Source organism: Phacochoerus africanus, chromosome 12 (assembly GCF_016906955.1).
Source record: "Phacochoerus africanus isolate WHEZ1 chromosome 12, ROS_Pafr_v1, whole genome shotgun sequence".
NCBI classification, from domain to species: domain Eukaryota; kingdom Metazoa; phylum Chordata; class Mammalia; order Artiodactyla; family Suidae; genus Phacochoerus; species Phacochoerus africanus.
The window spans coordinates 47,031,380-47,053,461 of NC_062555.1; the positions used below are offsets into that span (position 1 = coordinate 47,031,380).

A 22,082-nucleotide genomic window follows, 5' to 3' on the forward strand; every position below is an offset into this window, starting at 1 on the left:
GAGCCTGCATTCTCTGAAACATCAACACCTCCAGAGAATAAACCTCTCACCATCTGAGCTGTGGGGAAGGAGGTTATTTGGCCAGTGTGAGCCAAGGACCTGAGAGTCCAAGCGGTCCTTTTATTAAAGACTTTCAACTGGTCCTCTGTCTCTAACCCTGTGCTTTACCTCCTCCTCCAGCTGGACCTGGTACCTCTAATAACAGGACCTCCTGGTTCTACAAGGCAAAACTGCTTCCTGGAATGTATTCTGCTCTGCAGGGGCTTCAATTTGCCCCTTCCTCTGCTGAGTCGCAGTATCATACACTTTCCAGGTTCCTATCTGTGGGTTAGAGTTACTGATGTCCCCTACTTTTCATCAAAGAGAGAACTGGAATTTTTTTCATTTTGTTCTTTGTTTTGGGTGGACGTTAAATAGGAGAAGGCAGGAAATCCTCTATTTGCCATCTTACGATCGGAACTTCGAGTATCCACATTATTTCACGTACCACTTGTAATGGTTTGAAGCTGCTATGTTTGGGTCTGCTGAACACACACTACCATCTCCCTTTTTTATTTATTTATTTTTTAATTTTTAAAAGTTCTTTTTGTTTTGTTTTTTGCTTTTTAGAGCCTCACCCGAGGTATATGGAAGTTCCCAGGCTAGGGGTTAAATCGGAGCTATAGCTGCTGGCCTACACCACAGCCACAGCAATACAGGATCCGAGCTGAGTCGCTGGATCCTTAACCCACTGAGGGAGGCCAGGGATTGAACCTGTATCCTCATGGACACTAGTCAGGTTCCTTACTGCTAAGCCACAAAGGGAACTTCTTCCCTTTTATAAACTCTTTTGGAGAAAGCCTCTCTCACCCCATGAGACCCCAGGGGGAGCTTGCAGTCACTGAGCCAAATCCCTCCACTGCAGCACTGGGAAAACATGCCCTCAGCTGGGCCACAGTGACTCTTCATCACACATGGGATCAAAGAAAGTCAATCTGCATCTTCTCCAGGGCAGAGAGCAAGATGTTTGATCCAACACGTTCTCTTTGTGTTGGGACTGATGAACTGGGACGATGACATTCTCAAGCTGCTCCTGGTCATCTTACCGACCGGATGCTGTCCAGAGGATGACAAATAAAGAAGCCAGCAGAGTCCAGATGAGATCATCTGAGTTCCTGGCTGCAACCATGCCTGACGCCAGATGCACCTCTGGAAACCATAGTTATATAAACAATTAAGTCCCTTTTATTTTTGTAAGCTGGCTTGAGCTGGCTTTCTTACATGTACAACTGAAGGAGTCCTGAAGAATTCATCATTTAATTGAAATGTTCCAAATTACTAATACTTGAACCACACTACGCCACTTCTTTGCCAGAAACTACAACAGTCTAACGTCTTTCATTAAAATAAAATTATAAACCGTGAATATCATACCCACATGTCCCTTCCTCCATTTAGATAAGATCCTTTGATTTTATCTGAACATTCTTGTGTTTTCAGGGCAGTAGGACTTTGAGAATGAGGCGTCTCTCTATTCTGTACTACTGCAAACCCAAGAGCCCCTAAACTACAGAACGATTTCTTCCAGGGATTTCAAAAGCTCTTATCATTTCTTTAACCCTCTCTCAGAGTCTCAGTTTTTAATAAAACACCAGTTATAGGGTTATATTCCATAAAAGCTAAGTGGAAAAATGAAATATATCTCAAAATATGTGTTCCCTTTGGAAGAAAAGTATGGTTTAAATGTAAAGAATTTCCTCAGCCTCAGTCTCTGATCCAGAGACTGAAAATGAGGATAATTTCAACCCACGGATTTATGGGATGGAGGCAGATAGTAACGTCAAGGAGGTGGCTTGGGGGGCGTGGAGGATGCTCTCCTTGGACTGCCCCCCAACATCACCTACAGGCCACTGTGCTCGCCAGCCCAATGGTCCATGGCTAAGCCCCAGGGTTTAGAAGTTTTAGCCTGGCTCTTTATCAGTGCCAAGTGCATATAGAGGCCAGGCAGGTAATTCAACAGAGCGGGGGAGCTAAACATTTTTAATATATTTAAATTATTTTCTTTGCATGAAAAAGTAAATCTTATTAAAAATGCCAGTCTCTCTCTCTTTTTTTACTGGTTTTTGTTTTGTGTTTTGCATTTCTACTGTTTCTACTTCGTCCATGGTTTGTTTCATAATGCTATCTTAAATAATAATTTTCTGGCACTGAAAATCCCAGAAATTGTATATGAGTAGGAGTGAATGACAATGAAGAGAACAGTGGTTCAGTTTATTGACGCTTAGTCTGTGGCACGCGCTGTTCTAAGTGCTTTACATACGTTAACTCATTCTGTCCTGCTTCAACCTTGTGAGGTGGGTACCAGCATCCTTATTTTACAGATGAGGGTGTGGAGGCCCTGAGAAGGGTGAGCAGCTGGTCTGAGATTACAGAGCAAGCAAGTTCTAAGTAGGAATCCAGGTGCTCTTTTCCAAGGACCTCTGCTCTTGAACTATTCCTCTGCACTCCATAAAGAAATATGCCATCTGTTGTGGGTTGAATGGGCTCCCCCCAAATGTTATGTTGAAGTTTTAATCTTGGGGACCTATGGATGTACCCGTATTTGGAAAAAGGGTCTTTGGAGACATAGTTGGGTTAAAACGACATTGTTAGGGGAGGCCCTAAGACACTGTGACCACCGTCCTTATGAGAAGAGGAAAATGTCAGCACAGGGAAGACGGCCATGAGAAGGTGGGGACAGATAGTGGAGTCTCGCTGCCACCAACCAAGGAACATGTGGGGCCACCAAAAGCTAGAAAAGGCAAGATGGATCCTCCCCTCGAGTCTCTGAGGGAGAAGGGCCCTGCCCACACCTGGATTTCAGACTTCCAGCCTCAGGAACAGGGAGAGCACAAACTTGTGCTGTTCAAAGCCACGCAGTTTATGGTACATTGTGAGGATGGGCCTGGGAGACTAACACACTGTCTTTCACTGAAGTTGAAATATGCTATCCTGTCAACCTCTTATTTCCAATGTTAACACAAATGGCAGGACAAGGAACTTTTAACTTTCCTCTTGATTCCATTTAAAGAAAACCAGCAGGGAGTTCCCGTCGTGGCGCAGTGGTTAACGAATCCGACTAGGAACCATGAGGTAGAGGGTTCGGTCCCTGCCCTTGCTCAGTGGGTTAACGATCCGGCGTTGCCGTGAGCTGTGGTGTAGGTTGCAGACGCGGCTCGGATCCTGCGTTGCTGTGGCTCTGGCGTAGGCTGGTGGCTACAGCTCCGGTTCGACCCCTAGCCTGGGAATCTCCATATGCTGCAGGAGCAGCCCAAGAAATAGCAAAAAAATAAATAAATAAATAAAAAATAAAAAAATTTAAAAAAATAAAAAAAACCAGCAGCTAGAGGTGGGGCTGTGAGAACTGAAAAGCACCAGCTCCCATCTAATCCAGTTGGCTTCTCATCGGCACTAACTGATGACAGCCACCTGGAATGGCAGGACTGAAGTTGCCTGATTCAAGAGAACCCAGACGTTTAGATTTGTATATTAAATTACTTAGTAGCACATCACATAGGAACTAGTTAGAATAATACTAGCAGATAATGAATTCATGTTTAAAATGAACACGTGCATGCCAAACACAGCCCACAATTAGGGACCAAATTGGGCCGTGATCTCTGCTTTGTATGTTTTCCTTGCTTCTTGTGTCTTCTTTCCCTTTTTGGAGTCATCCATCCACCAAACACAAGAGCACAGTGCTGGCTCTTGAAGTCAGGTAGGGATCAGCACATCAGAACTAGGGAACCCTCGTGGGATGTGCTGAGTATGGCGGATGTGGAAGTGTTCTACACACCCATGGACCCAAGACTGAACAGGTGCACCTTCTGGATACGTATCTGAATACTATTCTTGTTTGTTTTTTTGTTTGTTTTGGCTGTGCCTGTGGCATGCACAAGTTCCTGGGTCAGGGATTAAACCTGTGCCACAGCAGTGACCTGAGCCACTGCAGTAACAGTGCTGGATCCTTAACCCACTGAACCACGAGGGAACTCCCTGAATACTACTCTTCCATGGTGTCAGATAGTCAGTCTCCTTAAGGCATTTGTCTTTTAGGAGAGACTCGGGGCTTTAATGGGATAAAGATTTTGGGTAAGCCTGGGAATGACCCTGGGACTTCTCAGGTTCACCAGCACGTCATTCAGAGCACAGTCCTTATAACTTACTGAGTTCCCCACATTTCTTACCTTTTCTATGTATACTTCACAGAAGTTTGAGTGGATTACAACAGCTCAGTGCTATCTTTCAGTATTCACCATGATGTAACCTATGAAAGTGATTCAGAAACCTGGAAATGTTTCTATTCTTTCCTTTTTAAAAGTTTATTTATTTATTTTCTTTTCACGGTTGCACCCGCAGCATCTGAAAGTTCCCAGGCTAGGGGTTGAATCAGAGCTGCATCTGCTGGCCACAGACACAGCAAAGTGGGATCTGAGCTACATCGGTGACGTATACCACAGCTCATGGCAATGGTGGATACTTAAGCCACCGAGCAAGGCCAGGGATCAAACCCGCATCCTCACGGATACTAGTCAGGTTCATTTCCACTGAGCCACAATGGCAACTCCCTATTCTTTTCTTTTTTAATTGTGGTATAGTTAATTACACTGTTGTATTAGTTTCAAGTATACAGCAAAGTGATTCAGTTATACATATACATTTACCTATACATGTATGACTATTCTTTTTTTAGATTCTTTTCCATTATGGGTTATTACACGATATTGAGTAGAGTTCCCTGTGCCATACAATAGGTCCTTGTTGTTTACCTATTTTATATATAGTAGCGTGTCTCTGTTAATCTCAAACTCCAAATTTATCCCCTCCATGTAGAAACATTTTTTTGAATAGCAGTTTTTTGAAAACACTTTTACAAAAGATGACTTTCCTTTTTTTTTTTTTTTAAATACCTGGGAAATAAAAAATTGGATTTCCTACCATGGCACAGCAGAAACGAATCTGACTAGGAACCATGAGGTTGTGGGTTGATTCCTGGCCTTACTCAGTGGGTTAAGGATCTGGTGTTGCTGTGAGCCGTGGTGTACGTTGCAGACGTGGCTCGGATCTGGCGTTGCTATGGCTCTGGCATAGGCCAGTGGCAACAGCTCCAATTAGACCCCTAGCCTGGGAACCTCCATATGCCACAGGTATGGCCCTAAAAAGACAAAAAAAAAAAAAAAAACCCAAAAAACAAAACCCAAAAGAAACCCTTCAAAACTAGAAGAATTGTTCTGAGAATGTGAACAGGGACTCTAATCCGGTAAGTCTATTTCATTTCACAGCCTTCGAATTTTCTGAGTCGTCACTGGCGACGGACATTTTTTTCAGTATCGACCAGAGTTCAGGCCTGCTTGATGCAGCACAGAAACTACTGACTGTTTCTGGTACATGAAAGGAGCTGCTACTTGGTGTGTTGCCAGGATTCTCTCTGCTACACTGAGATATTTAATTCAGGGATGCAGCTTGGCACACCATGGTGCTGGGGACTTATAAAACTGACAAATGTTATTGTGGAAAGTTTGCAGAGGAATATTAAGAACTGAAATACCACAAAATCCAGGTCATCTCATTTAATGACTGGCTGTTTATTTTTCGCTTGAATTAAAAATTTCTCAGTCTTCCATGGTTTTTTGTTTTTTTTTTAAATACCTGTGAAATCCTACTGAGGTTCACTTGCGTATTATGCTCACAACAATCCCAAAAGGTCAGTAAAATGGTTTTATCCTCATTGGACAGATGAGGAAACTGATGCTGAGAGCATTAAATAAGCTGTGCATGGTTGTTAATGAGAGAGGTAAAGCTTAAACACTCAAACTTGCCCCCAAACCCCAATTCCGAGTTCGGTGATTTTTCCCAACAAATAAAAGTCACGCAGACATGAGGGATCAGGCTGTTCAAATAATTAGATGCCAAGGCCTGGGAGTAAAACCAAGTTCTGTTGCTGATTAGACTTCTGACGTCAGACACATTCCTTTTTTTTTTTTTTTGTCTTTTTGCCTTTTTGCCTTTTCTAGGGCCACTCCCATAGCATATGGAGATTCCTAGGCTAGGGGTCTAATTGGAGCTGTAGCTACCGGCCTACACCAGAGCCACAGCATCATGGGATCTGAGCCGTGTCTGCAACCTACACCATAGCTCACAGCAACGCCGAATCCTCAACCCACTGAGCAAGGCCAGGGATCGAACCCACAACCTCATGGTTCCTAGTCGGATTCATTAACCACTGCACCACAACAGGAACTCCGACACATTCTTTAAACCTCTCTAAATGCCAAGTTCCTGTGTCGTAAAATGGAATTAAGATCATAAAAGGCATGTAAAGGACATAGCACAGAGTGGGTACTTGATCAATTTTAGTTCCTCTCTCTTCCCTTTCCCCTATGGGATCCTTCAAAACTAAGCAGATCATCCACACTCCTTGGTTAAACATTTGGATGGCTAGTGAAAACCTAAATAGTTATAAAAAAAATAACTCAAAGTATGTGGAGATATTGAAAACACAACAGTAAATGGTCACAGGCAAAGAAGACCACAGCAGAAATTGTTGTCATGTATGTACTACTATGGAAGAGTTAAGAGATGGTTCTTTTTAAAAAATCCATGATGTTGAATTTCTTTTTCTTTTTTTTTTTTTTTAAAGGGGACAGGTCACATCAAAACACTACACCTTCAACTTATTCTCTGCCTATAAAACTACAATGAGGACCTTGTACCTGTCAGAACAGCCATCATTAAAAAGTCTACAGGAATTCCCACTGTGGCACAGCAGAAACTAATCCAACTAGTATCCACGAGGATATGGGTTCAGCCCTTGGCCTTGCTCACTGGGTTGGGGATCTGGCATTGCCATGAACTGTGGTGTAGGTCACAGATGTGGCTCAGATCCTGTGTTGCTGTGGCTATTGTGTAGGCTGGCAGCTACAGCTTTGATTCAACCCCTAGCCCAAGAACTTCCATATGCCACAGCCCTCAAAAGGAAAAAAAAAAAAGTCTACAAATAACAAATGCTGGAGAAGGTATGGAGGAAAGGGAATCCTCCTACACTATGGGTGGGAATGTAAGCTGGTGTAACCACTATGGAGAACAGTCTGGAGGTTCCTCAGAAAACTAAATATAGAACTACCATATGATCTAGACATCCCACTCTTAGACATATTATCTAGAGGATACTATCATTCAAAAAGATACATTAACCCCAATGCTCACAGCAGCATTATTTACAATAGCCAAGACATGGAAACAACCTAAATTCTATTGACAGAGGATTGGATCAAGAAGAAATGGTACATACACACAATGAAATACTACTCAGCCATAAAAAAGAAGGATGTAATGCCATTCGCAGCACCATGAATGGACCTAGAGATTCTCATACTAAATGAAGTCAGACAGAGAAAGATAAATACCATATGAAATCACTTATATGTAGAATCTAAAATATGACATGAATGAACTTATCTATAAAACAGAAACAGACTCACAGACATGGAGAACAAACTTGTAGTTGCTAAGGGGGGGGCGGTAAGATTGGGAGTTTGGGATTGGCAGATGCAAACTATATGTAATATATAGAATGGATAACAAAGTCCTACTGTATAGCACAGGGAACTATACTCAATATCCCATGATAAACTGTGAAGGATATTAAAAAAAATGTATATATATGTATAACTGATTAACTCTGTTGTACAGCAGAAAGTAACAGCATTATAAATTAACTACATTTCAATAATTAAAACAAACCATACCTTGGATTTATTCTCTGCCATCTGATAAACCTGGCCCAATGTTGTCAAATATAAATTACTGAAAACACATCATAGAGCTATGAATTGCTCCTGACTCTGGCACTGTTTGAGACTTTTGAATGTGGACACCCCAGTAGCTGTCATGTCCCCACATGGCCAGGAATGTGAGTCCCCAGCATCAGCTGGTGTGTCAGTGCCACAAGAGAATTTAAATTTTGACTCCTTCCATCTCCTCTCTGCCAGTTCACTTGGGTGAGGATGGGGACAGGGGTGCGCTCATGGACCAACGCTAAAGGGGGAATGGGCCCCATAGGAGGTGAGGGACTACACAGATGGCAGATGTGGGCAAGAGAGCAGGAGAGGCTCAAAGTGAGGGCAGGTGCTGTTGTCAGGAAGCATACCCCTGGCCTGCGACCAGAAAAATAAAGCCATGATCAAATCTGATGCTAAAAATATTAAAATGTATAGCATACTTTAGACTATATTTCTTCAACCAAATGCTAGAGAATTCGGTGCCAATAGCTATTGTATATGTGACAGCGGCTCTTGGCACCATCCCGCAGAGTCAGGGTTGCATTATTGCGTATGTGGGTAGTTAGTAAAGGCTTTCTGATTATGCTAAAGGTCGTATCTGCATACACGTAACTTCACTTAAAATTATGAGTGAGATGCGGACATGAGTAGACAATGGTCTCCTTCCATTAAGTGCAAACTGGCTGAAATGACTGTTTAAGTTGCCAGATTGTACGACAAAAGAGATCACATTAGTGAGCGTGAAGTAGTATAATGAGTTTATGAAACAGATCATGCGGAGGTCAAGGCTGACATCACGAACTCCCCCCCACACACAAGCACACGCAGACATGTGACCTCTCTTTCCCCCACCGCCACTGCTCCAGTTCAAGCTGGTTCTTATTTCTCTCCATTCACATGCGGCTGACGACTCATTTATCTTGGCAAAAGCACCATTTCGGTCCTGTCACCCGTCTCAGAAGTCCCCCAGGGCTCCCACGGCTTAGGGCAGGGGCCTGACTCCTCAGAAAGGCATTTGGACTCTTCTAAATTCAGCCCCTCTTTCAAACTGAGCGGTTCTCAACCACTAAGGGAGCTTTAGGAAGATAAATAGGCCTAAATCTCATGCCCCAGAAATTCTATTTATTAGTTCTAGGGTAAGATCCAGGGCCTTATATTTTTAAAAACATCTGTGGAGGACCTTTTTTCATGGTCATGGCTGAACTAGTGGTAGCATCTTCCAACCAATTCTTTTACCCCTCATAAAGGAAGCCTTTCTGTTCCAGCCAGTCATGCTGTTGTGTTTGTTAATATCTCTCATCCTCTATGCATGCTGATCACCTAACCTGGGACACCACTTCCTCTCCTAGCTCTTAATTTAAATCTTCACCTTTGCTCTAAGACTAACTGAAATCCAACCACTATCTGTAGAACCATGGCAAATCCTCACGTTTTTGCCATTCTAATCATCCTAAGGATACCAGTTACCTTCCTGAAGTATCTTACAGCAATTCATACCATATTGTCTGTGCTGGGAATACTTCTTTCATACTTCACGTCCTGTATTCAGGCTCCTGGAGGGAAAAGCAAACTTTTCCTATTATCTTTGGTTCCTGTTTCCAGTTCCCAGCACCTCTGACGGCCTTAAACAGAAAGCAGACACTCACTTGTGTGCTCGAAGCTTAGGATGACTGAAGACATTACATTCTGTTTTTCTTACAGCCTGACATGAAACACTAACCTCTGGGGCTTCTATACCTGCGGATGTGCTTTTCACAGCGGCATCGCTATGTCTGGCTAGAAATAATAACCACTTGTTCACAAAAACTGATGTGATGTCAATACCGAGTTGAGGCCTATTTCCTCTAGACAGAAGCTGCTGCCATGTTTACGTATTCAATTCCCACAAGTGCAAAGAACAACCAAAATGGGGAGAAGTAAAATAGTTCCTGATCTGTCAATACTTGACTTAAAAATGACACGGCTGTGTAACCCTGTTTACTTATCATCCTAATCTACTGTCGAGTGTCCCTTGACCTGCAAGTAAATGTCTCTGGGGGAGGGGTTTCTGTTTAGGGCTGCACCCGCAGCATATAAAGGTTCCCAGGCTAGGGGTCTCATTGGCGCTGCAGCCGCCAGCCTATACCACAGCCAGAGCAACATGGGATCCAAGCCGCATCTACGACCTACACCACAGCTCACAGCAATGCAGGATCTTAACTCACTGAGCAAGGCCAGGGATAGAACCCATGTCCTCACCGATGCTAGTCGCCTTTGTTAACCACAGAGCTACAATGGGAACTCCCAGGTAACTGTCTCTTTTGCAAATATTGAACACTGAAAAGCTACTGGCCCGAGAACATCCAATAGGCTGAGATACTGCCAGGGGCCCAGCTCAGACCCTCCTCCTGCTCAAAGTGCCCAGAAAGTGACTGTTCTGCTTCTAGGGTGGAGGGATCCCCTTCCGTACCCCAAAAGAGAGGTTCTCTATAAAACATTGTGATATCGTGGCTGCTGGAGTTAAAGTAGCAGCGGTACTTATGGGTTAAATGGTCTTGGGAGGGCTAGCTGAGAAATCTAACCACTATTTATAACATCGTTTTTGTGGAAAAATGTCTTATGCATTCCAAACAACAGAATGGGGCCTGAACTTTTGGGACACAGTTTACTTCTGAGGTTGGGAACTGACCGTATCTTGTTAATTACACTGTGGTCAGTGTTTTCCTAGGACAAGATGGCAACATGGAGGTCTGCCAGGAACTCACAACAAGAACCAACAGTTGCCATGAACACGTACCATATGTGTCTGTAAGGATGAAAGACGGGGGGTGGGAGGGCAGATGATGGGAGAAGAATCCAGGCACATTCTTAACTTGTTAAATATTGACTTAGCACTATTAAAGGCTATGCTGAATGCTGTGCGGACAAAAATAAGTTAGAGAGGAGGTTTGATTTTCTAGTCCTTACAATCTACGGTGGAAGCTAAGACAGCAACACACATACTAAAGCTGCATGGTAAAATGTGCCGTAACAGTGATAAAAACAAAATGCTGGATGAAGGCAGCAGAGCTGGGGATTGCTCATGCTCCTAGCTGGAGAAATCAGGGAAGGCTTCGTGAAGGAGTCTGCACTTGAGCTTGTGCAAGATTGCAACAATGGGAATGCAGAGAATGGGAAGAATTCAGTTGGCTAAAGTAGGAGACATTTTGAGGAGCTTGGTAGAGGGCTTTGAATGCTGGGCAAAGGAGTGGATTCTATATAAGCCATGAGTGAGGAGACATTAAGGGTTTTCAGATTGCTAGAGTGGTTCTATATGCTGATTTATCTGGCAATAAAATACTGGCTGCAAGAGAGGAAGAAGACGGAAGACCATTAGGAGATAATGATAATAGCTGAGGCTGGTAAGTTGACCTTTACAAGCTTGGTGTTTTGACTAAACAGTTAAACATTTAAGATTCCGTGCTAGTTAATTACTAGATATCTCCCTTTGATGATCAAGAACATGATTCGTTTAGAAAAATTATACAAAGACTTAAAAAAAACTGAAAAATAAAATCTTTGCTACAATGGAAAACTGTTTTAGAAACATTAAGTTTGGCACAAAGTTGAAACTTGATCCCTGGACTTGACAGAAAATAAAGGATGATTTTGAGGTGCTAGTCTCATTTTAAAAATAATCTCTTGTATTTAAACATTTTATTTTTAATAAGCACATGCAATTTAATAAGTAATCATCTTTCCACTCTTCTTCAAGGCCAGTGATTCAATACACAAGGTGACTATGACATATTCTGAGCAATCTGAGCATTGAGAAAGCACCAAAAGTAGTGGACTTAATTCTTTACATTTTTAATCAACCTTAAGCTGGTGCTATGACTGATGTGAGCAGACTTACGTGAAGTGGCTTGACTTAGCAAATGTCTTCTCAACTTCAAATTTTCAGTGTTGGTTGAGACATGGCATTCATCTTTATCTGAAAACAAATGTAATGGAAGGAATGAAAGGGAAAGAATTGAAAGGTATCCAATTAGAGGATTACCCCTTAGAGGCCATCAAAGAGTTATATTTAGTTCTATAAAACTGACATGATTTAAGAACCTAAGATAAAAATCTCAAGTAATGCTCGAAGACTTCTAAAATAGGAAGTATAACACATTCCTTTCATATATTTTTATGTCAATCTCCTAAAAATTCTGGAAATTATTAGATATTTAATCCTAGTTTACACTGAATTACTTAAATTTAGCCAATGGTCAAGCCATCCTCAGTACTAGATCTTGGAGAGATGAAGATGAGTAAGAGACCGTTCCTGTCCAGAGGAAACACACAAACCGCCGGGGGAAAGAGATAAACATGAATAACTCAATATCAAGGCATCATACAGTGTGATGAGTGGTACAGAGTGCTGTCAGCTTTGGAGGGAGGGAGTTAACTACCACAGGGGAAACGTGCAGGCCCTCTGTGTCAAAGTGTGTCTTCCAAGCCCCCAAATTCATGTGATGAAGCCCTAATCCCCTAGCACCTCAGGATGTGACTTTATTTGGAGATAAGGCCCTTTAAGAGGTGATTAAGTTAAAATGGACTGGGAATCTGGGGTTAATAGATGCAAACTATTGCCTTTGGAATGGATAAGCAATGAGATCCTGCTGTATAGCACTGGGAACTATATCCAGTCACTTGTGCTGGAGCATGATGGAGGATAATGTGAGAAAAAGAATTTGTGTGTGTGTGTGTGTGTGTGGTGTGTGTGTGTGTGTAACTGGGCCACTTTGCAATACAGTAGCAAATTGACAGAACACTGTAAACTAACTATAATAGAAAAAATAAAATTCGTTACAAGAAAGGGAAACAAATAAAATAAAATGAGGCCTTTAGGGTGGGCCCTAATCTAATCTGACTGGTGTCCCTAAAGGAAGAGGACACAGAGAGACAGACCAGGGATGTGTGTGTGTGTGGGGGGGGGGGGGGTCAGTGGGAGTGAGTGGAGGGTGGGAGTGAGTGGGGGGTGGACAGGGGAAGACCATGTGAGGACACAGCAGGAAGGCAGCCTTCTGCAAGCAGAAGAGAGAAACCTCAGGAAAAAACCTGCGGGCACTTTGATCTGTTGTTTAAGTCACTGAGCCTGTAGTATTCTGCTATGTAGTCCTACCTGAATAACATACTCTGTAAAGATGACATTTAAATACCATTTTTGTTTTTTGTCTTTTGTCTAGGGCCACACCTGTGGCATACGGAGGTTCCCAGGCTAGGGGTCTAATCAGAGCTACGGCCGCTGGCCTTCGCCACAGCCGCAGCAACGTGGGATACAAGCCACATCTGCAACCTACACCACAGCTCTGGCAATGCCGGATCCTTAACCCACTGAGTGAGGCCAGGGATCGAAGGAACCGGCATCCTCCTGATTCCTAGTTGGGTTTGTTAACCACTGAGCCACGACGGGAACTCCTAAACACTGTTTTAAAAGAGACAGGAATTTTAACAATTAGCTAAGCTAAGGTTTGGAAACAAATAATATTCCAGGAAATAAAAATGACTACATTTTAGGCATAGAGGTGACAGTGCGGTGTGAGCTCAGAAACAGTCAATACACTTCTACAGTAAGAACACAGTTTGGGAGAATCAAAGAGAAGAGTTAAGTTGGTGGCGGTAGGGGCAAGAAAAGCTGGAGGAGAGAGGGTGGGAGGGAGGGGGGAGAAGGAGGAGGAGACTCACAGACCAACAGACAAGGATTGGATGTGGGCTTGAGGCCCAGTTGTAAAAGGCGTTGAATTTTACGTTCGGTAAAGGGGGTTTTACTTCATACCCCATCAATGGTTTTCAGCATAAAACTCATTCGAATTTGCATTTTAGAAAGATAGCTCTGGTTTTAGAGTTACTATGAGAAGATTCAAAAGGCAGTAAGGCCTGTTTTGTTACTGCAATAGTCAAGATAAGAAGAAACCAGGGCAATTGCGATGAAATTGAAAGGTCAAGGAGTTCCTGCTGTGGCACAGTGGATTAAGAATCTGACTGCAATGGCTTGGGTCACTGAAAAGGTGCGGGTCTGATCCCCAGCCTGGCACACAGGGTTAAGGATCAGGTGCTGCAGCAGCTATGGCTTGGGATTCAATCCCTGGCCCAGGAACTTCCACATGCTGCAGGTGCAGCTATCCAAAAAAATATTTTTAAAGTCAAATATACACTAAAGATGTACTTGAAAATGAGAAGCAGAACAAGCACCTAATCAGCTATGCAAGACAGTTCCCCCCATCCGATCAGACAGGCACAAATGCAGCGTGCCTTGGGCCTCCGTAGACCTTTCTTTTTGATCACAGCACTGCGGCGTGTGTGCCGTTACTTGAAGAAATCAACCCATCCCAAGACTTTCCTCACTTCTGACATCTTACCCTAGAACTTGAAAGCTCAACCTACACAATCAATAAATACCGTGCACTCTTTTCCTAAAGAAGTCACTGCTTCAGGATCAACTGTGTGGTCTTGCTTGCTACAGCAAGTCAACAGAACAGTTTGCTTATTTCCTAAAAAGTTTTATTTATTTGAGAAGGGGGCTCCCCCCCCCCAAATTGATGTCCATCAATGAAGTCAGGGAAGAAAAGCCAAAGGAGGGGAGGCTTTGCCCTGTATGCCACAGCGGGCGCTCCTTTTCAGGGTAGGAGGAAGATAAAGAATAACTTTACAGTCACTGGTGACCTTAGAAAGAAATTTCAGGATGGCAATAAGAGAGAATAAAAACTTCTAGTAATTGGGGAATGAGAGAAAAAGCAGAAAAAATAATTAACTAGTAAATTTAATTCTTTGAATAGGCTTGGCATCATTTGAAAGTAAAGGCAAATCTTTAATAAGAACTGTTAATTTTTCTTTCACTTTAAATGATAGTGAAAAGGAAGACCCAGGAAGGAAGTGGGATTAATAACAGAGCAAAAAGTCCAGAGAAGATGGGAACAAGAAGTCTGGAAGAGTTAGCTGTGTCAAGAAACTTTTTTTTTTTTTTTACTGATTTTTATTTTTTCCATTAGAGTTGGTTTCCAAGGTTCTGTCAGTTTTCTACTGGACAGCAAAGTGACCCAGTCACACCTACAAGTATACTTTCTTTTTCTCACATTATTCTCCATCATGCTCCCGCACAAGTGACTGGATATAGTTCCCAGTGCTATACAGCAGGATCTCAATGCTTATCCATTCCAAAGGCAATCGTTTGCATCTATTAACCCCAGATTCCCAGTCCATCCCACTCCCCCCGCCCCTGACCTTGGCAACCACAAGTCTGTTCTCCAAGTCCATGGGTTTCTTTTCTGTGGAAAGGCTTATTTGTGCCATATATTAGATTCCAGATATAACCGATATCATAAGGTATTTGTCTTTCTCTTTCTGACTTACTTCACTTACTTTATGGTTAGAAACGTAAGAAAGGATGGGTGATGGATATAAATAGAAATTACTGTGTGTGAGAGTCCAGAGCTGAGGGAGTTAAAATCAATGGCAAGGACATCTATTGTGATAGAGAGGGGGAATGAAGGAGGGAAGGAAGGAAAAGTGGAGAGATATGATATATATGAAGAAATATCTGAGTTTCGGAGCTTGGAAGAAAGAAAAAAAAAAAAACAACTAGCCAGAGAAGAGGAGAAAAGAAAACCGAGGGGCTTTCAGTATTTGAGATCTTTAAATGATGGTGGTTGACAGAACTGAGCAAATTCAAGATTGATGAGTTCTGAGTATCAGAAACCCAAAGACATGAATTGGGAGATACGGATTATAATCTCATGGTGTGGGGTACAAAGGACAGTGTCAAGTGTGATGTTGACGTGCCTGAGGAAGTTAGATCAATGTCCTTGGAAGTCAACCAGTAACAAGAGAGGGGAGATGGTAGCCTAAGAATTAAGAGGATAAACTGATGCACCAAAGTGGCACCTAGATTGATGAACTGATGGTGGGGAACCAAAGAACACACCATCACCCCACCTGTGAAATCTAGAGTTAGAAAAATGCAAAATTTTCTCTTGAGATGGCTGTGGAAAAAAAAATGCATTGCCTACAAAAGCCATATTTAAATATTTCTGAGGAGGAGTGGAAAGAATTCTGGGGGTATGATCAAAGCTATGAAAACATATTCAAAACAGAGCAGGAGGTCCAGATGACCTGAGGAACTGGAAGCTGGGGGGCAGTGGAACAGGAGTTTCATTTCAATGGGGTAGGTCTGACTTCTTGGAAAAAGAGAGGAAAATAAGAGCAGGGCTTCATCCAGGTTGATAGATGACAAAACAATTCATATTCATTTATATTCACTTTCTCTCTCTCTCCCCTTCTCTTTGCCTTAACCTGTTTGGTGAGAAAGGACAAAAGACTGACCACATATATCACTAGTCTCTCATCCTCTCTTAGAACTTGCTTGCCCAAGGCCACATTCTCTCCCCTCACCCACATGATAAACTCAAAAGAGCAAATGAGGTGTGTGAAGGGGTAGGACAACTAGAGTCAGATTTAAGGAGGCTCTTTTTCACCCAGTCTGCCTGCAAATGAACTTGACATTTTTATTCCTATCTGAGTTATGTCTGCTCCTCAAAGGGTTCAGAAGCTGGAAGAAGGAAAATGTGGTAGAGTTTTCTGGACCCCTCCAGTTCCAAAAAAAAAAGGAATGAAAAGTATTTATGGAAAACAATCTGAAGGAAACTAGATGGAAGGAGAGTTGAGTGTAAGTTTTATCAGCCACAGTGAAGTTTAAATCTGACATCTAATTCAGTTGAAGAAGATTATTAGAGATGGGAAAGTTTCTATTCATGGATTTGGTGCCTTTAAAGGGTAGACTGCTGTTCACAATTTTTACTTTTTTGTGTGTCATTTTGGCAAGAAATCTGCCCATTTCATATAAGCTGTCAAACGTACTGACATAAAGTTGTTTATAGTATTTTCTTATCCTTTAATATTTCTTGGATCTTTAGTAATGTTTCCTTGATATATCATATTGGTAGTTTGAGCTTTCTTTTTTTTCTTCACAGGATTTATCAATTTTATTAATATTTTTAAAGAAACACATTGACTTTGTTAATTTTCTTGATTTTATGGCTCCTATTATTTTGTTTCCTCCAGCTTATCTGAATTTAATTTGCACTTCTTTTTCTAGCTTTTTGAAATGGAAGATTAGGTAACTTTTAAACGTATGCATTTAAAGCTATACATTACTCTCTAGGCACTACTTTGTGTCTCACAAGTTTCAATACTGATTCAGTGCGATGTATTTTCTGACTGTGGTTCTGAGTATTTCTTCAACTTGTTATTTAAAAGTTTACTGCTTATTTCCCACACAAATTAAGGATTTTTTAAAATCTTTGTTATATATTTCTAGCTCATTCCACTGTGCAACATATACTATGTGTTTTCAATCCTTTGAAATTTGTTGAGATTTCTTTTTGGCTTAGAACATGTTCTATTTTGGTGAAAGTTCCATGTGCACTTGAAAGGAAAGCATTTTGCAGTTGTTGAAAATAATGTTCTATAAGTAGCCATCGGTCAAGTTGTTTAATAGTATTGTTTAAATATTCCATCACCTAACTGATTGTTAAAAATCTGCTTGTTATATTAGTGGTTGAAAAAGGTTGTTAAATTCTCCAACCATAATTTGTCTATTTCCCCTTTTTGATCTGTCAATTTTAGCTTTATATATTTTGAAGTTATGTTGTTAGGAACATACAAATTTAGAACTATTCTGACTTCCTACTGAATTGACACTTTATCATGATAAAAGACCCGTTTAACTCTCATAATTCTTGTTACTATAAAGTCTACTTTGATATTGATATATAAAATTTCCTTTGGAAAATATTTGTATAGTATACCTTTTCTCTTTTTCCCATATCATTTTATGTGCTATATGTCTTATGCAAACTATATATTGTGTCTTTAAAAAAAAAATCTAGTCCAAACAATTTCTGGTTTTTAATGGGAAGAATAAGCCTATTTACATGTAATTTAATTATATTTAAGGATACACTTCTGTTACAAATTTTCTGTCATTCTATCTGCTGTTTTCTCTTGATTTATTCCTCTTTTTTGATTAATCCTTATTATTCAATTTTACCTTTTGTGAATTTTTTGTTTAAACATTTTTGTAATTTTTTTAGCAGTTATCTTAGAGATTATAAATGCTTCCTTGATTTATTACTGCTGACTTTTACCACTTCCTGAACAAGACAAAACAGCAGTTTAACTCTATTTACACCTACTGGGCCTTTGTTCCATTGTTTTCAAATATTTTATTTCCATATATGTTTAAAGCCCCACAAAACATTATCATCATTGCTTTCAATAGTCTGAAATTTTTATATTTACACACATATTTATGCCTACCTATGCTCTTCATTTTTCCCTGAGCTTTTATGGTTTATTTGGGATCACTTTTCCTCAAACGGAATAACTTTCTTTAGTATTATTGTACTATGGACTTACTTGTGAGAAAATCTCATACCTTTTGTCTAAAAAATATTTATTTTGCCTTCACTAAAAAATACATTTTTACTGGGTATAGAGTTTAGGATTGGCCGTATTTTTTACTTCCTGCATTTAAAACATATATATATATATATTTACTTTTTTTAATTGTCATTTCCCCAATACAATTTTTTTCCTACTATACAGCATGGTGACCCAGTTACACATGCATGTATACATTCTTTTTTTCACATTATCATGCTCCATCATAAGTGACCAGACGTAGTTCCCAGTGATACACAGCAGGATCTCATTGCTAATCCATTACAAAAGCAATAGTTTGCATCTATTAACCCCAAGCTCCCAATCCATCCCACTCCCTCCCCCTTACCCCCTGGCAACCACAAGTCTATTCTCCAAGTCCATGATTTTCTTTTCTGTGGAAAGGTTCATTTGTGCCATATATTAGATTCCCAATATAAGTGATATCATATGGTATTTGTCATTCTCTTTCTGACTTATTTCACTCCGTGTTAAGATCCTCTAGTTTCATTCATGTTGCTGCAAATGGCATTATTTTGTTATATTTTATGGCTGAGTAGTATTCCATTGTGTATATATACCACATCTTTCTGATCCAATCGTCTGTCGACGAACATTTGGGTTGTTTCCATGTCTTGGCTATTGTGAATAGTGCTGCAATGAACATGTGGGTGCACTCTTTTTTAAGGAATTTTTTGTCCGGATATATGCCCAAGAGTGGAGTTGCTGGGTCATATGGTAGTTCTATGTATAGTTTTCTAAGGTACCTCCATACTCTTCTCCATAGTGGTTGTATCAGCTTACATTCCCACCAACAGTGCAGGAGGGTTTCCTTTTCTCCACAGCCCCTCCAGTATTTGCTATTTGTGGACTTATTAATGATGGCCATTCTGACTGGTGTGAGGTGGTATCTCATGGTAGTTTTGATTTGCATTTCTCTTACGATCAGCGATGTTGAGCATTTTCTCATGCGCTTATTCACCATCTGTACATCTTCCTTGAAGAAATGTCTATTCAGGTCTTTTGCCCATTTCTTCAGTGGGTTATTGGCTTTTTGCTGTTGAGTTGTATAAGTCGCTTGTATATTGTAGAGATTAAGCCCTTGTCAGTTGCATCATTTGAAACTATTTTCTTCCATTCTGTAAGCTGTCTTTTTGGTTTCTTTTTGGTTTCCTTTGCTGTGCAAAAGCTTGTAGTTTGATTAGGTCCCACTGGTTTATTTTTGCTTTTATTTCTGTTGCTTTGGGGACAGACCTGAGAAAACATTTGTCAGGTTGATGTCAGAGAATGTTTTGCTTATGTTCTCTTCCAGGAATTTGATGGTGTCTTGTCTTATTTTTAAGTCTTTCAGCCATTTTGAGTTTATTTTTGTGCATGGTGTGAGGGAGTGTTTTAATTTCATTGATTTGTATGCAGCTGTCCAGGTTTCCCAGCAATGCTTGCTGAAAAGACTGTCTTTTTCCCATTTTATGACCTTGCCTCCTTTGTCAAAGATTAATTGACCATAGGTGTCTGAGTTTATTTCTGGGTTCTCTATTGATGTATCTGTCTGTTGTGGTACCAGTACCACACTGTCTTCATGACTGTGGCTTTGTAATATTGCCTGAAGTCTGGGAGAGTTATCCCTCCTGCTTGGTTTCTGTTCCTCAGAATTACTTTGGCAGTTCTGGGTCTTTTGTGGTTCCATATAAATTTTTAGATAGTTTGTTCTAGTTCTATGAAAAATGTCATGGGTAATTTGATAGGGATTGCATTGAATCTGTAGATTGCTTTGGGTAGTATGGCCATTTTTACAATATTAATTTTTCCAGCCCAGGAGCATGGAATATCTTTCCATTTCTTTCCATCTTCTTTAATTTCTTTGATTGTATTATAGTTCTCGGCATATAAGTCTTTCACCTCCTTGGTCAGGTGTATTCCCAGGTATTTGAGTTTTTGGAGTGCAATTTTAAAAGGTATTGTATTTTTGTATTCATTTTCTAATATTTCATTATTAGTATACAGAAATACGACTGATTTCTGAAATATTCTTTTTTTTTTTTGTCTTTTCTAGGGCCGCACCCGTGGCATATGGAGGTTCCCAGGCTAGTGGTCCAATTGGAGCTGCAGCCCCCGGCCTATGCCAGAGCCACAGCAATGTGGGATCCAAGCTGCGTCTGCAACCTACACCACAGCTCACAGCAACGCTGGATCCTTACCCACTGAGCAAGGCCAGGGATGAACCCGAAACCTCATGGTTCCTAGTGGCATTTGTTAACCACTGAGCCATGACAGGAACTCCTAAAATGTTAATCTTAATATCCTGCTACTTTGCTGAATTTGTTGATTAGTTCAAGTAGTTTTTGGGTTGAGTCCTTAGGGTTTTCTATATTTAGTATCATGTCATCTGCATACAGTGACAGTTTTACCTCTTCTCTTCCTATTTGGATGCCTTTTATTTTTTTTATTTGTCTGACCACTGAGACTAGGACTTCCAGTACTATGTTGAATAACAGTGGTAAGAGTGTGCATCCTTGTCTTGTTCCAGATTTTAGTAGGAAGGCTTTCAGCTTTTCTCCATTGAGTGTTATATTTGTTGTGGGTTTGTCGTAAGGTATATTCCCTCTATACCCACTTTGGTGAGAGTTTTTATCATGAATGGATGTTGGACTTTAAGGATGTCATTCATTTATTTTCTGATCCTAATAATGTTTGATCTAATAATGTCTGCATTTAAAATTTAAGGATGTCATTCATTTATGTTCTGATCTTACTGTTTGCTCCTTTAAAGGTGGTGTGGTTTATTTCACTTGGCTGATTTAAGATTTTCTCTTTATATCTGCTTTTCACAAGTTTCTCCCTAAATTGTACCTATGTGTGTGGTTTTCTTTATATTAATTTTGCTGGGGGTTCGTTCACCATGTTTCTTATGCTTCTTGACTTTGTGGATTGCTATATTTCATCAGTTTGGAAAACCTTTGGTCATTATCTTTTCAAATATTGTTTTTGTTCATTCTCTCCTCCTGGGACTCCAAGTACATATATGTCAGATGAAGTGACTTGATACCCTATGTCTCTTATGCTACTTTGTTCTTTCCATCCCTTTTTGTTTCTGAGCTTGTATGTTTTTCCATGGAACTGTCCTTTAGTTCGCTAGTTCTAGTTATTTCTTTTGTACCTACTTTGATATTAAACTCAAATCTTAATTTCAGATATTATATTTTTCATCTCTACAATATCTATTTGCTTATTTATTTATTTGGCTGTACCTGAAGCATGTGGATGTTCCCAGAGCAGGGATCAAACCCATGCCACAGCAGTGACCTGAGCCACAGTGGTGACAACACAGGCTCCTTACCCCACTGAGCCACCAGGGAACTCCCATTTGATTATTTTTTGATACCAACCCTAACCCTAACCCTTTCTGTTGATATTGCCATCTTTTTTTTTTCCAAGAACTTTATTTCTTTTAACTCAATGAATTTTATTACATTTATAGTTGCACAACAATCATCACAACCCAATTTTATAGCATTTCCATCCAAACCCCCCAGCCCATCCCCCGATTCCCCAACCAGTCTCCTTTGGAAACCATGTTTTTCAAAGTCTGTGAGTCAGCATCTGTTGTGCAAATAAGTTCATTGTGTCCTTTTTTTAGATTCCACATGATATTGTCCCTCTTTTCATCCACTTTTCTAATGTCTTCCTTTATTTCCTTTAACACCTTTACAACAACCATATTTTTGTTTGGTAACTCCTAGATCTCTTTCTATTGTCTCTTAGAATTATTTATTTATTTATTTATTTATTTATTTATTTATTTATTTTAACTTTTCACATATCATATAACTTAGAAGTTTT

At 40.5% G+C, this 22,082-nt stretch overlaps 1 protein-coding gene across 8 annotated transcripts in view; it reads right to left on the reverse strand.

Annotated features, from left to right (window-relative positions):
• The window catches only part of ZNF438 (zinc finger protein 438), a 199,517-nt gene that overhangs the window by 89,696 nt on the left and 87,739 nt on the right, over nucleotides 1–22,082 (reverse strand). For 7 of the 8 annotated variants that reach the window (XM_047754520.1, XM_047754511.1, XM_047754518.1 and 4 more), the window contains one exon: nucleotides 11,674–11,751. The exons of the other annotated variant lie outside the window; for it this stretch is intronic. The gene's annotated coding sequence lies outside the window, so the exon portion shown is untranslated. The remainder of the gene's footprint in view (nucleotides 1–11,673; nucleotides 11,752–22,082) is intronic. 8 annotated transcript variants of the gene reach the window in all.